The sequence below is a fragment of the Bos taurus genome, chromosome 7 (assembly GCF_002263795.3).
Source record: "Bos taurus isolate L1 Dominette 01449 registration number 42190680 breed Hereford chromosome 7, ARS-UCD2.0, whole genome shotgun sequence".
NCBI classification, from domain to species: Eukaryota; Metazoa; Chordata; class Mammalia; order Artiodactyla; family Bovidae; genus Bos; species Bos taurus.
The window spans coordinates 109,171,684-109,186,750 of record NC_037334.1 but is presented as its reverse complement, the minus strand read 5'-3'; the positions used below and the strand labels follow the sequence as shown (position 1 = coordinate 109,186,750).

At 44.6% G+C, this 15,067-nt stretch overlaps 2 long non-coding RNA genes across 5 annotated transcripts in view; both read right to left on the bottom strand.

Annotated features, from left to right (window-relative positions):
• Positions 1 to 14,542, bottom strand: part of LOC112447502 (uncharacterized) — a 142,049-nt gene extending 127,507 nt beyond the window's left edge. For 2 of the 4 annotated variants that reach the window (XR_009495383.1, XR_009495387.1), the window contains exon 1: positions 14,423 to 14,542. This is a non-coding gene — a long non-coding RNA (uncharacterized lncRNA). Of the gene's footprint in view, positions 1 to 11,681; positions 11,985 to 14,422 lie in introns of those variants that run through there. The other 2 variants (XR_009495386.1, XR_009495385.1) reach the window with 2 other exon arrangements.
• On the bottom strand, positions 10,584 to 11,668 carry LOC132345811 (uncharacterized). Its single transcript, XR_009495388.1, has 2 exons — positions 11,313 to 11,668; positions 10,584 to 11,047 (listed from the first exon to the last, which is right to left on the bottom strand). It is a non-coding gene; the product is annotated as an uncharacterized lncRNA (long non-coding RNA).
• Positions 14,543 to 15,067: the final 525 nt, after the last annotated feature.

The window sequence follows — 15,067 nt, the reverse complement described above, 5'->3', positions numbered from 1 at the left end:
AGACATTACTGCTATGTGGAAATCATGGGCACATTTTTTTCTGAGTTCAGAGGACCCCATACTTCAGAGTACAATCAGGGGAAACATCAATATTCACATCCAGAAAATACACTGAGAAAGACCGAATATACATCCCTTTGATATAGAGGTATAGTCCCCTGCCCTCAATAAATGTGTTAAATCTCTCCACTGGGAGGTCTGCCAGTTCCCAAATAGCCTGTACGTGTCTGATGCTCCCTGGACCACAGATTTCTCCAACTCTGTTACAGCTTTCTCACACAAGCAGAGATGTGGTATGACAAAGATTTAAAGACACATCGTTCTCGTACTGTGTCGTGATGAGTCACCGACACACAGGAGATGCATGGTGGTCAGACTGGGTCAATGGTTCAGACCATCTTTCTCTTGGTAACTGGTCTCTTACTTTATTTCTTAATAAGGATCAATAATGCCTAGTCATTTTAAAAAATATTATCAGCAAACAGTCGGACACGACTGAGCGACTGAACTGAACTGAACTGATGACTACTCTATTACTGAACCGAGTTTTACACCTAATGGTGCCCTGGAGACAGAGCCCTTTTCTGGCCAGCCCAGGCCTCTTTGCCCCTAATTCATCAGGCAGCCTTACACTTGGAGTTCAAATGCAGGGGTGAATTTCCAAGCGCCGTTGTGTTTCCCCACGCAAAGTACGCAGCGACGGTGGGATCTGCACAGCGGTCGCCCGGTCGCTGCAGGGGCCTGAGAAACCGATCAGGGAGCAGTGTTGCGTGTCGGCCCTGTGAGGTCCCTGGGGCCGGGTGCTACACGGATACAAGGTGTTCGAGTCCCGTGACCCGTGGGGGTGGATGGTGCGTTTGCAACACTGTGCCAGGCGTCTGCACAGAAGCACGGGACAGTCAGCGGCTAAGTATCTCTGGCTGCGTAAACTCCAGCGGGAGACAGTCTTACCTGTACTGCAAGATGCCTTCCATGGAAGCTGTGATTATCTCCATCTCTTATTAATTTCCTTTCACACAACTGAAATATGCAGCTCTAGCTGCCTCTCTTTATTCAACAGATCGTGATAAGCGTCAAATGACCCGAAAACTCTCTGCTGTGCTTTTTTTGAATAAATGAACATTTAGAAAGAAGAAACAATTGCAGTCAGATTCTTCTGCAGATCTGATCTCATTAGTTCAAAAGACAATTCTTGACTGTGTTCACTTTCTATGCTGGAACATTAAGAGATCTCCTTACAGACAGAATATAGAAAGCAGAGCATCTGTCTACAGAGAATCACAGTCCTCACCTACACAGCAGCTAGAGGATACGGACCTATTGAATCTGCAGTAACAGAAAGACCATATACATAGACCATATACAATAACACAAAGACTCTCTTCTATAAATGAAATTTCAGGTAACAGTGGGACACAACAGAGTTATTTTTATATATCTATTCATCTTAAAGCCTTGTGAATTTTTAAAGGACACATGCCCTGGCTCATCCATGTTTGCAGAAAGTACTAAACCAGTCTTTTGATACTCATTGACTAGCAGCCACAGAAACAGCTTCAGTCCACCACGGTCCTCATCAAACCCCTTGGTGATGGAAGAGAGGGTAAGTGAACGCTTTACCCAGCATTCCGTAACTACCGGTGTAGAGCAGCAGTGGGACCAGAATTACAACAGTCTATCAGACGGAGGGAAAGACAGGAGTGGGAGCTCCAGCAAGCTCGGTCCTGCATTCCTTTACCCTTTCTGGCTCTCACCCACGGGTGACAAGCACACTTTTAGCTACGGGTGCATATCCAGTCTGGAGACTAGAATGCAAGGGAAGTCTTACCTTAAACTAGAACTTTAGGAAAAGTTACTCAGTCAGCTGATAGCAGAGTTAAAAGTTACTCTAATTCAAAGGTCAGTGTGACCATGTGAACCCAGAGACTCATTCAACATCAACAGCAGGATAGTCCAGCTGGCAAGAAGAGGTAGAAATGTGGGCATTAACACGGACAGAGGACTTCCAGGGACGCATTTTGGAAGCATGCCAGGAGGTTTAGTGACGGCAGGTTTTTTTCCTTTGGGACTCTGTGGTCACCCCCATATAAACGTGTCCTTCCAAAAGTCCCTTAATTTAAAATGTTAGTTCCCACAAGACAGCAAAGCTTTGAGTTGAAATCTAATTACCTGCACCTTCCTTTAAACGAATGGATTTCATAATAAATGACTGCAATAGCAGATGCAACATGACAGAAAAGCCACATTTCCCAGAATGTCGTCCTGACGAAAAGTTCAATGCTCCTTCTTTAATCAGAAAGCTGACCCATCAGATAAATGTGTTAGCTTTCAACATGACCCTGCATTGATTAAATTTTGCCCAAACTCACAGAATTAAATGGAAAGAAAAGGAAGAATAGATTGGCTTTACTTTGTTTTCAGCTGAAGTGATTCATTTGTCGGACTGCTTTGAATAAAAATTTACATGGTATAAATAAATTTATCTGAAATATAGAGGTTTATTTGTAATCAAAATGGATTTTAGCTCTTGGGTTGCCAGTGGCTTACACTCATTAGATCAGTAATTTCTATTTGCTGTGCAGTTTATCAGAGAATGCTTGCTAAAAAAGATAACAACGGTGAAATAGAACTGTTTGAGTATTTAATCACAGACAGTTTCAAGCATTAAAAATACGCCTTACATTTACATGCACATTAGATTCTAAAAATCTTGTATATACCCAGGGAGAAGAAGATATATATTTCTAACCATTAAAATAGAAGCGTAGAAACAGCCCTCAGTGTTAAAGATGAAGTAACTGAGCCATATAAAGATGAAATGACTCTTTTGCAATCATATCACAAATTAATAATCCAAACAGGACTAGGATCTAGTCTTCCAAGTGCTGTGTTGAGTCATGCAGTCATGTCCGACTCTTTGTGACCCCGTGGACCATAGCCTGCCAGGCTCCTCTGTCCATGGGATTCTCCAGGCAAGAACACTGGAGTGGGTTGCCATGCCCTCCTCCTTCTAGATACGAGACTAGGTCAACGGGTTTATCCACACACTATATATTCAATAAACATTCTTTGAATGAATGAATGACATGCAATGCTTTTCAAATAAATCTTTGCCCTGCCATTAGGGATTTAAATTTCAGTCTCCTAAATAAAAGAGCAGAAATTATTGTCTATACTAAAGATTAGATAGATAGTGAAAAGAGGGGTTCAGGGAAAGAGAAAGAGAGTGAAAGAGAAAGAGAACAAGTAAATGATTTCCCAATCCCTAAACTGGGAGTATAGATTATGTTTCCCATTTAGGAAACATTTTTTCTATCTCTTTTGAGTATTTCTAGGTGTTCAGAGATAAACACTCTACTACTCTCAGTTCAGTCACTCAGTCGTGTCCGACTCTGTGATCCCATGGACTGCAGCACGCCAGGCCTCCCTGTCCATCACCAACTCCTGGAGTTTGTTCAAACTCATGTCCATCGAGTAGTGATGCCATTCAACCATCTATCCTCTGCAGTCCCCTTCTCCTCCTGCCCTCAATCTTTCCCAACATCAGGGCCTTTTCAAATGAGTCAGCTCTTTGCATCAGGTGGCCAAAGTATTGGAGGTTCAGCTTCAACATCAGTCCTTCCAATGAATATTCAGGACTGATTTCCTTTAGGATGGACTGGATGGATCTCCTTGCAGTCAAGGGACTCTCAAGAGTCTTCTCCAACACCACAGTTCAAAAGTATCAATTCTTCGGCGCTCAGCTTTCTTTATGGCTCTACTCTCACATCCATACATGACTACTGGGAAAACCGCAGCCTTGACTAGACGGACCTTTGTTGGCAAAGTAATGTTTCTGCTTTTTAATATGTTGTCTAGGTTGGTCTTAGCTTTTCTTCCAAGGAGCAAGCAGCTTTTAATTTTATGGCTGCAGTCACCATCTACAGCAATTTTGGAGCCTGAGAAAAATACAATCTCACTGTTTCCATTGTTTCCCCATCTATTTGCTATGAAGTGATGGGACCTGATGCCATGATCTTAGTTTTCTGAATGCTGAGTTGTAAGCCAGCTTTTTCACTCTCCTCTTTCACTTTCATCGAGAGGCTCTTTAGTTCTTCTTTGCTTTCTGCCATAAGAGTGGTGTCATCTGTGTATGTGAGGTTATTGAAATCTCTCTCAGCAATCTTGATTCCAGCTTGTGCTGCACCTGGCCCAGCATTTCTCTGCACCTGGCCCAGCATTTCTCATGCTGTACTCTGCATGAAAGTTAAACAAGCAGGGTGACAATATGCAGCCTTAACGGACTCCTTTCCTGATTTGGAACAAGTCTGTTGTTCTATGTCCAGTTCTAACTGTTGCTTCTTGACCTGCATACAGATTTCTCAGGAGGTAGGTCAGGTGGTCTGGTATTCCCATCTCTTTCAGAATTTTCCACAGTTTATTGTGATTCACACAGTCAAAGTCTTTGGCATAGTCAATAGAGCAGAAATAGATGTTTTTCTGGAAGTCTCTTGCTTTTTCAATAATCCAATGGATATTGACAATTTGATCTGACAGAGATCAGAGACCTTTTCTAAAGCCATCTTCAACATCTGTAAGTTCTTAGTCCACATATTGCTGAAGCCTGGCTTGGAGAATTTTGAGCATTACTTTACTAGCGTGTGAGATGAGTACAATTGTGTGGTAGTTTGAGCATTCTTTGGCATTGCCTTTCTTTGGGATTGGAATGAAAACTGACCTTTTCCAGTCTTGTGGCCACTGCTGAGTTTTCCAAATTTGCTCACATATTGAGTGCTGGTATTCTAGACTGGCATAATAAGTGAATAGCATTTAGCCAAATGTCCATGTAAAATATTTCCAGTTATCCAACCCTGTTTTCCTGTTGACATGAATCTAAAAGGAGACAACTGCTTGTGGATATCCTTGCTTCCTTGTGTGAACTGCAGAGGCCGTTCTTTCCCCGGCCCCTGTAGGGCGATATTACACAGGAGCACACCAGGTGTGGACAGTGCCCAGGCCTTCTCACGTTCAGATCGCCTTACGGTGGAAGAAGAAGAATCGAGAATGCCAGCCCAGGGCTTTTTCCCTTCTCTACTCTTCCCTCCCTGCTTCCCATCCTTCCTTCCTCCTTTCTTTCCTTCTCTTATTTTTAAGCAGCAGATCACATTTTTAAAGCACACTGAAATTATAACTATTAATCCTGAAACCCACTACCTACTGAATCCGTGGCATTCCACATCATTAGAGGAAGCCAGACACCACTGGGTTACAAAGAAGTCAATTCTTATACTTAGGGTTTTGAAATTCATAGCAGAGTCATTAGCTTAAATGACAATTTTTCTATTTTAAGAGAAAAGACTTTGAAAGAAAAAAAGCATTTACTGAAATGGCAGTTTTGATAAAAATAAGAGCATTAATTTTATACTATATACAGTAAGGTTAGAAAAACAATGCCAGATTACGTAGATATCATTTTCTGCTCTCAAAAGGAGATAAATTTCAACCAGCTGGGAGGAGGCGTGGCTAGTCCAGCGGACAACAGTAGAGTGAGTTGCTGGTGGGAGTCTTTGCCCAAAAAAAGTCTAGGGAGGTTTAGGGGCGTGGCCTCAGGGCCAGAGAGAATTGTACCCCCTTCTCAGACCCCCCTTAGGAGAGGCAAAAAGCCTTACAGAAAGGCCTCCCCACCCCCACAGTGGGGCCACAACTGTGAACAGAACTGCCGGCAGGGCAGGTGTAGGTAGAGAGCGTGTCAGAGTCCCAGCCTGAGGCTCCATAGCCCAGAGGGGTTAGGAAGCAAGTGCAAAATTTCCAGTGAACCTCAAAAGGGAACACAAGTGGCTGAGAAAGTGAACCCAAGTGTGAGTTCAGTTACGACTAGAGCACGCCTCTGCGGACGCTGCAAGGCCTCAGGGTTACGGCAGGTCAGGGAGGGCAGCAGTTAAACAGTAATGACTAGAGTTCACGCGGAAACCAGCACACGGATGCACACAGCAACCTTACAGCTGCCAGCTTGGAAGCAATCAAGATATCCTCCAGGATATCCTCCAAGATATCCCTCCAAGATACCCTCCAGGAGATGACTAGATAGATACAGATGCGCCCACCTCTTTGCGACCCTATGAACCGTAGCCCGCCAGGCTTCTCTGTCCATGGGATTCTCCAGGCCAGAATACTGCAGTGGGTTGCCGTGCCCTCCTCCAGGGGATCTTCCTGACCCAGGACCAAACCCGTATCTCTTACGCCTCCTGCAATGGCAGGCGGGTTCTTCACCATTCAGTACTAAAAAGAACTGAGCTATCAGGCCATGAAAAGACATGGAGAAGGCTTGTAAATGCATGTTACTTAGTGAAAGCAGCCGATCTGAGAAGGTCACACACTGTGTGACATTCTGGAAAAGGAGACCTCCAGTGACAATGTGAAGATGAGCAGCTACAGGTCACAGGGAAGGAGGAATGAGCAGGTGGGACACGGGGCCTGGTGCGGAAACAGTCTGCATGGCACCATGATTGTAGATCCACGTCACGATGTGCTTGCCCAAACCCGCATATGCACCAAGAGCAAACCCTAAGGTAAACTACAGACTTTGGGTGACGAAGCTGTGTCAGTGAGGGCTCATCAGGTTTAAGAAATGCCTGACTCTGGTGGAGGACGTTTGTAAGAGCAGCGGCTATGCATGCAGGAGGCAGGCAGTGTAAGGAACTCTCTGTGCCCCCCTCTCAACTTAACTGTGAACGTCTCTAAACAAACTAAATCTTAAACACTGCCATCTGCAGCAACGTGGATGGATCTAGAGAATGTTACGCTCAGTGAAATAAGTCAGATAGAGAAAGACAAATACTATCTGATATCACTCATATGTGGAATCTAAAAAGTGGGGGCAGACAAGAGTGTAGGATCAGCAAGGGTAATGAACTAGACATCCACTTCCAATTCCAGGATGCTTTTCAAGCCCAGAGGTGGATTCGGAGTGGAAGAGAAGGACAGAAAAGAGCAGAACCTTGAAATACCTTAGTGAAAACTCTGAATCAACTGAGAACCAGTGTGGGCGAAAGAAGATACAATCTAAGCTCAATTATAGGAAATAAGAAAATCAAAGTTTGCACATTTCCTTATCGCCTGTCAAACTTATATCTGCTACATCCAGTAAAAATGGTATTATTGGGCACCAGTAAAAACAGTTCTTTGGTGTTACTGGGTTAGAGGTTCAGGCTCCCACATGGCAAGGCTCTCAGCCTGGGTGCTGTCGGCCTTGTAGGCACGTGATTCTCGGTCATGGGTGCTGCCTCCTATACAGTAGAACGTTCAGCAGCACCTAGGTCTCTACCCAGCAGACAGATGCCAGTAGTAAACACATTCCTCAGACAAAACCAAAACGTCCTCTGGGAATGAGGGGAGGAAACTGCCCCTTGTTGAGAGCCACTCTTCCAGAATACCGCCCCCCGCTACCCCGAGGAAGAAACTGCAGACCTCCCGGGAGCAGCTTATGAACCACAGGTGTAGCCAGTTCCTCATTCACAAATGAGAAGTTGGAGCCAAGGAAAGTAAGTTGACTTTTATTCCGCCTCAGTATAAACTAAAGAGAGAGCTGGTATTGTAAACTCAGATTTCCCTACACCAAGTTCTGTGCTTTGCCTTCCGAGAATCTGAAATGTCTTTAGAAAGCTAGCAGAGAGCCTGACACAGAACAGTCACGTCTGTTTCCACACTGAATGAGCCCTCAGGCCCACTCTTTGTCCCTGGACATTTCAGGGCCGGTGAAGAGCGAAGACCCGAACCTCCCAGCACGTGACACTTGCAGAGGTCACCCTGCACCTTTCAGCACTGATTCAGTCCTCACCTCTCACCTGTGAATCAACAGTCAACGCAGAACAGTGTCACCGGCCGATTTCTAACTCCGGGCTGAGAGCCATGCAGTATTTCAGGGCTGTGGAGATGGTAAATGCAGGATGGCACTTTCTATTTCCCAGGGCTCGTGGGTGAGCGAGCTGTTGAAGCAGCCGCGGTTTCCCTTGTGTGAGGCCCACTCTCCTTTGTGCAGTATGAAGCCCCCCTAATATTTGTTATCTGAACAGCGCACCTTGAGCTGTGCTCACATGTGCCCACAGCCTGTGACTGCCAGCGTGCTGTCGAAGCTCCCCAACAAAACTGCAGGTAGCGCTGCAACGGATAATAGTCCTTTTCTGCTTCTTTTATGTTTTCTATTCTGTCTGCCTAGCACAGTACTGGGCACGAAAGAGCACATGCTTGGATTTGAAAACTGCTAGCCACGGTTCTACAGAAACGCCTTTCATTTGTTCAGAAGCTGGGTGCCCTCCAGTCTGTCGTCTGTCTGCCGCAGACAGGCCAAAAGCTGCGGTTCTGTCTCCTATCCTCATCTATTAATGTGTCTCTGCACGCCACACTATCTGACATCAGAAGCTGGTGGCAACTCTCCAATCTGGGTTTCTAATAGAGATAAATGTTGAGCAGAGGTGGCGAGCTGGCCGATGGCCCGCTGAAGGCAGCCCCGGGCTAAGCGCTCAGGCCAATCATTAAAGGCGACTCGGCCAGGCACCGGCTGTGCTCGACACATCCAGGCAACTTGGCCCCAAGCCCGTCTTATCAGTCAGCGTCTCTGTGCCTCTGTCTCCTCATGCGCAGGATGCAAATCGGAGTTTCTGCTAATGAGGTCATATGGATACTAACACACACAAAGTTCCCAAAGACACCTAGCACACATCAGCTTCTCCATACAGATCAGCCATCATCATCATCATGAAAGTTACTGGGAGGACTCTTACCATGAAACAGTGGCCTGTCCGCCTTTCCAATGACCATAGAATCCTTGAAACCATTCAGCAACCAAATAACCAAACATATGAGCTTGACGTATAAATTAAAATGCTAAACTCTTATACATGAAGAGAGTCACAGATGTATTTATCACTCAAAATATTTAAAAATTATATTTTAGCATTAAATGATATGAAAAGACTTTGTTTTTTCTAAATGTCTTTGTTAACCTCAACTCTGCAAGGTCTGGGGAGACACATTTCCATTACAAAATACTTGAAACTAACTCCAGGCCTCCACCACCCCTGACACCCTGGAGCTCTTCTGAGAGGCAGAAAACAGGATGATTTTCTTACGGGTTTGCAGAATGAGATCATGTCTACCTACAGACAAGACTATTGCCATTAAAAACTTATTGAAATATGTGTATCCCCCAGCCTTTCTTTTCTCCTGCTAAAGAAAGTTTTGTGGCTTCTCCCTCTCCTCTGCCCTCCAAGCAGAGGAATAGGATAGCTTCTACAGAATTCCAGCAGTGGTTAAAAGGCAGAACTGGCAAAAATTTCAAAAAAAAAGATTTTGCATCAAAAATACATATGTCCAGTTTTCTTTAAAGTATTGAATGGCAGCGTAACAAAGAGGGGGAAATGGTTTAGAAGAATTAAAAACTAGCGGCTGGTGTGTGCCGGCCACTGGGGTACGATTCAGCTGGAAGATGAGATTAATGATGACCAGTTTGGGGGGAAACAGCAGCCATTGGTGCAGAGGCCGCTAGAATGAGGACCGTTAGGAAGGATTTCTAATGCGCTTCTGTGCATATTACCACACAGCTCCCTATCCTTCCTTCCCAGACGATGTTTCCTGAGAAGAGCAAATTTCTCATTTTTTTAAATCAACACCTACGAAATACCTAGGCCACGTAAAAACCTTGCATGATGGTTATACCGCATATCACACAGGGATGAGGGAGCAAGTCACAAATGAATGGTACAAATATCTAGAAGGACAGGTGTAATCAAATTTCAAAGATGGTGGCATTGTGGCTGGTTGTCAAACTGTTGGGAACGAATGAATCTTTTGGAAATGGTGGCTTGGTTGCTACCCTGAAGTTGCTGACAAAGCACAGCAGGAACGCTTGGAACCACGAACGGACTGACAGCTCCCACCCAAACCCCGGAGGGGAGTGACCCGAAGTCCCCGTGCCCTGCGGTTCGGTTCACGCTTTCACAGGAGGCGGCGGCAGCAGTGAGTTTATCAGCAGACAGAGCCCAGCAGCCCCATGGGCTGGGGCCCAGCTGCTCGCTCCCTTCTCGGAAGTGCAATACAAATTAATTTGCCAGAACATCCCAGAGTCATCTTTGTACTAAATGATGCATGATTAAACAAACACACACTGGCTAGGCTTGCCCTGGCCACATCCGCGATCGTGGTTTGCTGAACGCTGATGAGCCCACCACTATTTTGGGTGGCAACAGCTCAGTAGGCGCCAGGAGGACCCTGGAAACGCACCACGCTGCCGCTTCTGGAAGGCAGAGCTTCGGATTTCTCTGTTGCCATTTTCAAGCCAGATATTTCAAGGCAGTTGAGAGGCTTGGGAGAGCATTTTCAAGCCAGATATTTCAAGGCAGTTGAGAGGCTTGGGAGAGCATTTTCAAGCCAGACATTTCAAGGCAGTTGAGAGGCTTGGGAGAGCAGCTCTCCCAACAACCCCATCAGTCCTGAGTCCCACAGTGTGCCACGGTCTCAAGTGGTTTTTTAAAAAATAATAGTACCATAAAGTAGCAACTAAATATCAGCCAATAGAAACAATTCTGAAGAGAGAGCCTGAGACCATGTAAGAGATTAGTCACAGTTTATAAAACATTGATGACTTTTGGTTACTGTGCTTTATTCCTGCAAATGGGAGAAATTCATGCATAACCTATATAGTCGGGTGTCTTCAGAGTAAATGAAAGCAGCTGAATAATGCAGTTCCTTTCGACTTTGAGATGCCTTACATCTTACATAACCACCAGGCAAAGCATTTTGCTGCTTGGAGCGATTAAGTTGTAAAAAGAACGTTGTCCAGGCCCTGTGCGTCCTCAAAAATTCTCACGACAGGGACTCGCTGTCTCTTCTGGCCTCCCGAAAAGCTAAACCCTGGACGGGAACAGACAGCGCTCAAGCAGCTCCTCCTGCTGCAGCATCGCAGGCTCCGTCTCTGGGAAGGCGGAGACGCCCGTGTGTTCTCGCCTACACCCTTGCCTGCTTTCTGAAAGGCCAGAGCTGGCTTTGGCTTGGGAGGCCGTGTAAGTCTCCACTGTAATTAAAAAGTACAATGTCAAAAATTAGCTCTGCCTCCAGCAAGACAGAAGCTGTGCTCGTCAAAGGTCTTTGCCTCCTTCCTCACAGATCATCAAATCCAATCTTTTTTAAAAATGCAAATAAGAAAAACCCCTCCCAGGCAGAACAAGAACTATGTTGAAACTAAGTCAATGAAACAATTTGCTCTTCCAGGTAGCAGCAGAGGTAATTTCCACTCTGATCGTCCCTATGTACACCCCAGTTCAGACCGGATTATTCACCTTCCGGGAGGAAGCTCCGCATCCAACTTTTTGATTAAAGCCTGTTTTGTTGGTTGGGGGCAAAAGCTTTCAATTATCCTCATGGCCTTATTGTGTCTGAAAAAAAAAGAAGGTGCCCCTAAGCCCTGGGACAGGAAGACTATAAGGGTGTATTAATTCATAGGGATGACATGGAATTCCTTATAAATCACCTAAACCTGTGAGTCAGGAAGTACATTGGAAGTCAAAATGGAAGCTTTGCAGAAGCTTTTGGCTTCTAAAAGCCAAAAATGCAAGGCTTCATGCAAAGTTATTCACAGAGTGCAGAGCATGTTTCTTGCCAATTAGACAGCTCTATATTTACAGACTCTTATAATCAATTCAACTTACCATTTATAAAAGAAGAAACTGAGGCCCCCACAAATTAATTTCCCAAGATTAAATTACCCGGTTTACCCAAACGTGCCTGCTTAGTCCCAACTGCCGCCATGCCTTCACTCACCACGAGGCGGCAGCAGAGAGCCCCCCCCGCTGCGGAGAGCACGGGCCACGCGACGCGTGGAGCCTCGGGACGGGGCGGCCCAGTGCTTTAATAGGCTATCGCCTGTGTGTTTATGCGGCATGATGCCGAACAACCAACTGTCTGCATGCTTAAAACCTGGCCGCTGTCTGTCTCTGCACACCGTCAGGGTGGATGGAACACACTGCACTCTCCCTGTATTAAACGGGGCTCCCCTTGTCCTTCTGGGATTCTGCCTTCCCAATAGCCCAAAAGAGACTGTGTCTCCCAAAAGTGGGAAATCACTGCCTTCTTCTTCATTAATAATGAGATTAATTACCAACATCTTGGGCTGAAACTAGGAAAACGTGGTTGGATGTTTTAGGATTTCTTGAGGAAGGAGGAAAGTGCTGACTTACAGTATCATTAGCTCTAGGTGACTCTTACTCTAAACACAGGTACAAGTAAAACGCATACAATGTGTGCGTGGCTGTGACAGAGATGTGTGATGGAGAGCCGGCGAGACAAACTCAGACGAGTCCTGTCAGAGTGGACCCTGAGCAGCAAAGGAATAGCAGCTGGGGAAGCGAAAAAGATGCTGGTGGCCACAAGCGATGAGAAGCAAGCTCCGGCTCCTGATGACCCCAGTGGTGCCGTGGTGCATGCCTACCTACCGGCACCAGAGATTTGGAAAAACAAACCCAAAGATCAGGAAGGCGAGTCTTTGTTTGGTGGGGGTAGATTAAAAAGAGGCCTCACTTTTTCAGCCATTATACATCACAGGTATGTGGCGTCTGGTCCCATCACTTCATGGCAAATAAATGGGGAAACAGTGGAAACAGTAAAAGACCCTTTTTTGCGGGGGCTCCAAAATCACTGCAGATGGTGACTGCAGCCATGAAATTAAAAGATGCTTACTCCTTGGAAGAAAAGTTATGACCAACCTAGACAGCATATTAAAAAGCAGAGACATTACTTTGCCAACAAAGGTCTATCTAGTCAAAGCTACTGTTTTTCCAGTAGTCGTGTATGGATGTGAGATTTGGACTATAAAGAAAGCTGAGCACAGAAGAATTCATGCTTTTGAATTGCGGTGTTGGAGAAGACTCTTGAGAGTCCCATGGATTGCAAGGAGATCCAACCAGTCCATCCTAAAGGAGATCAGTCCTGAATATTCATTGGAAGGACTGATGCTAAAGCTGAAACTCCAGTCCTTTGGCCACCTGATGAGAAGAGCTGACTCATTTGAAAAGATCCTGATTCTGGGAAAGATTGAAGGCAGGAGGAGAAGGGGATGACAGAGGATGAGATGGTTGGATGGCATCACCAACTCAATGGACATGAGTCTGGGTAAACTCCGGGAGTTGGTGATGGACAGGGAGGCCTAATGTGCTGCAGTCCATGGGGTCACAAAGAGTCAGACACGACTGAGTGACTGAATTGAACTGATGTAGCAGAAGTTCTAGAATTTGGCAGAATATCGGAAGGAAGCTTTGCCATATTAATTATTATTACTTTACATTCATTAAACTTAAGTCCGTGTTAAAAGCGCTTTTCAGATATTCCTAAGAGGGCTTGCAGAGATGAGAGGGAAATGCTGAGACATTGATATCAGTGTGATTAATTATCTGGGGAATCTTCAGAGGCAGCCACTGACCCTGATATGACGCTCATCTCTCTCTACATACAGCCAGGGTGCTTCTGTCTCTACAACTCTTCATCAAGATGTAGGTGTACAGAGCACCTACATGTCCGGGGACTTCCAAACTGCTGAGACTAAAATGCTGAAACATTATCAAGTTACAGTGTGATTCTGACCACCCTCAGCTGTTTGGCCCGTCCTTGAGGCCAAAGTCCAGACAAGGTGTAGGTCCAGGAGCACCCACCCTTTCTAGCCCTTTCTGCTTTCACAGTGAGTTTTCAGACTTGGCCCATTTCGATCAAATGAAGTCTCACTGCGGCTCCCCCAGCCCCCGAACGCAAGGAATGCTAGTATTCAGGTGCAGTAAAACATGCCATGAAATCAGAAGGCAAAAGAAATGCAATTGACATTTGAACAACAAGGACAGTTAGGAACACCGACCCCAAGTGCAGCTGAAAACCTGCCTGTAACTTTTGATTCCCCCAAACTTAACTACTAACAGCCTTACTGATAACACAGTCAATTAACACATACATTTTAAGTTATATGTATTCTTAGACTAAACTAGATAAAAAATGTTCAGAAAACCATAAGAGAAAAGATATTTACAGGACTGAAGTGTGTTCTTTGATAACATAAGTTTATATTGTCAGCTCACAAGATGATTATCTATCAGTTCCTACGTCAATATTGTCTTATATGATACAAAATACTCTCAATGTTACTCACACTAGACATCAAAACTGAAAAGATAATGTGAACCAGAAACTCATATGCATTCGCAGGTTAAATGATTCGTGTGTTGATAACAAAGAAGCAGCAACATAATTGCTTTATAGTTGCCTGGTATAATCAATATGATTGCTTCACATTCGCCAAGCTTATACACTAATGAACAAATGGTTATAAAATTGTATGTCATACAATGTTACAGTCATGTCCATAATACATTATTAAAAACAGTGTTGCTTTTCAAAATAAACCACTTACCTGTGACAAGCTGATAGGCAGATTCTCCCATGATGAGAAAGGCATACTGTACCGTAACGTATTTCTCTGAAAGTAAAGTTAGAAAACAGTAAGAAAATGAACATATTTTCAATTTTCCATTAAATATTACTCACTTAATGCCAATGTAAAAATAGACTATCCCCTTTAATACAATCACCCACATGATGTTCTACATGCATATTTTTGTATATACTGATTGAAAAAAATCTACATGGACCCACACAGTTCAAATCTGTGTTGTTCAAGGGCCAACTGTACTATGGATACATACGTGCAGGGTATGAGATAAATATTGTCTCCCAGTCTGAGTGAGCACTCACAAACCAATGAGACAGAAGAAGCTGTGGGGCAGTCTTTCTGAGGTGAACATGTTTCCACCTTTGGAATTCTTAGTTGTCTGTGTATAGGGCACATAAAAATTTTAAATACAAGGTTTAACCCTCCCTGTTGAAAATAAAGGATGAGATTACGTCTTCTCTTTTTCTTATTCACTTTGACAATGTGATTTTAAGCGGTTTCTCCTCCCTTTTCAATGGATATAAAACCTTCTGAAAACTAGATAGACTTTGTGTCACCTTAATAACCCAGAAACATCTTTGTCAAGAACCTGGGAGTCAGGCCTTT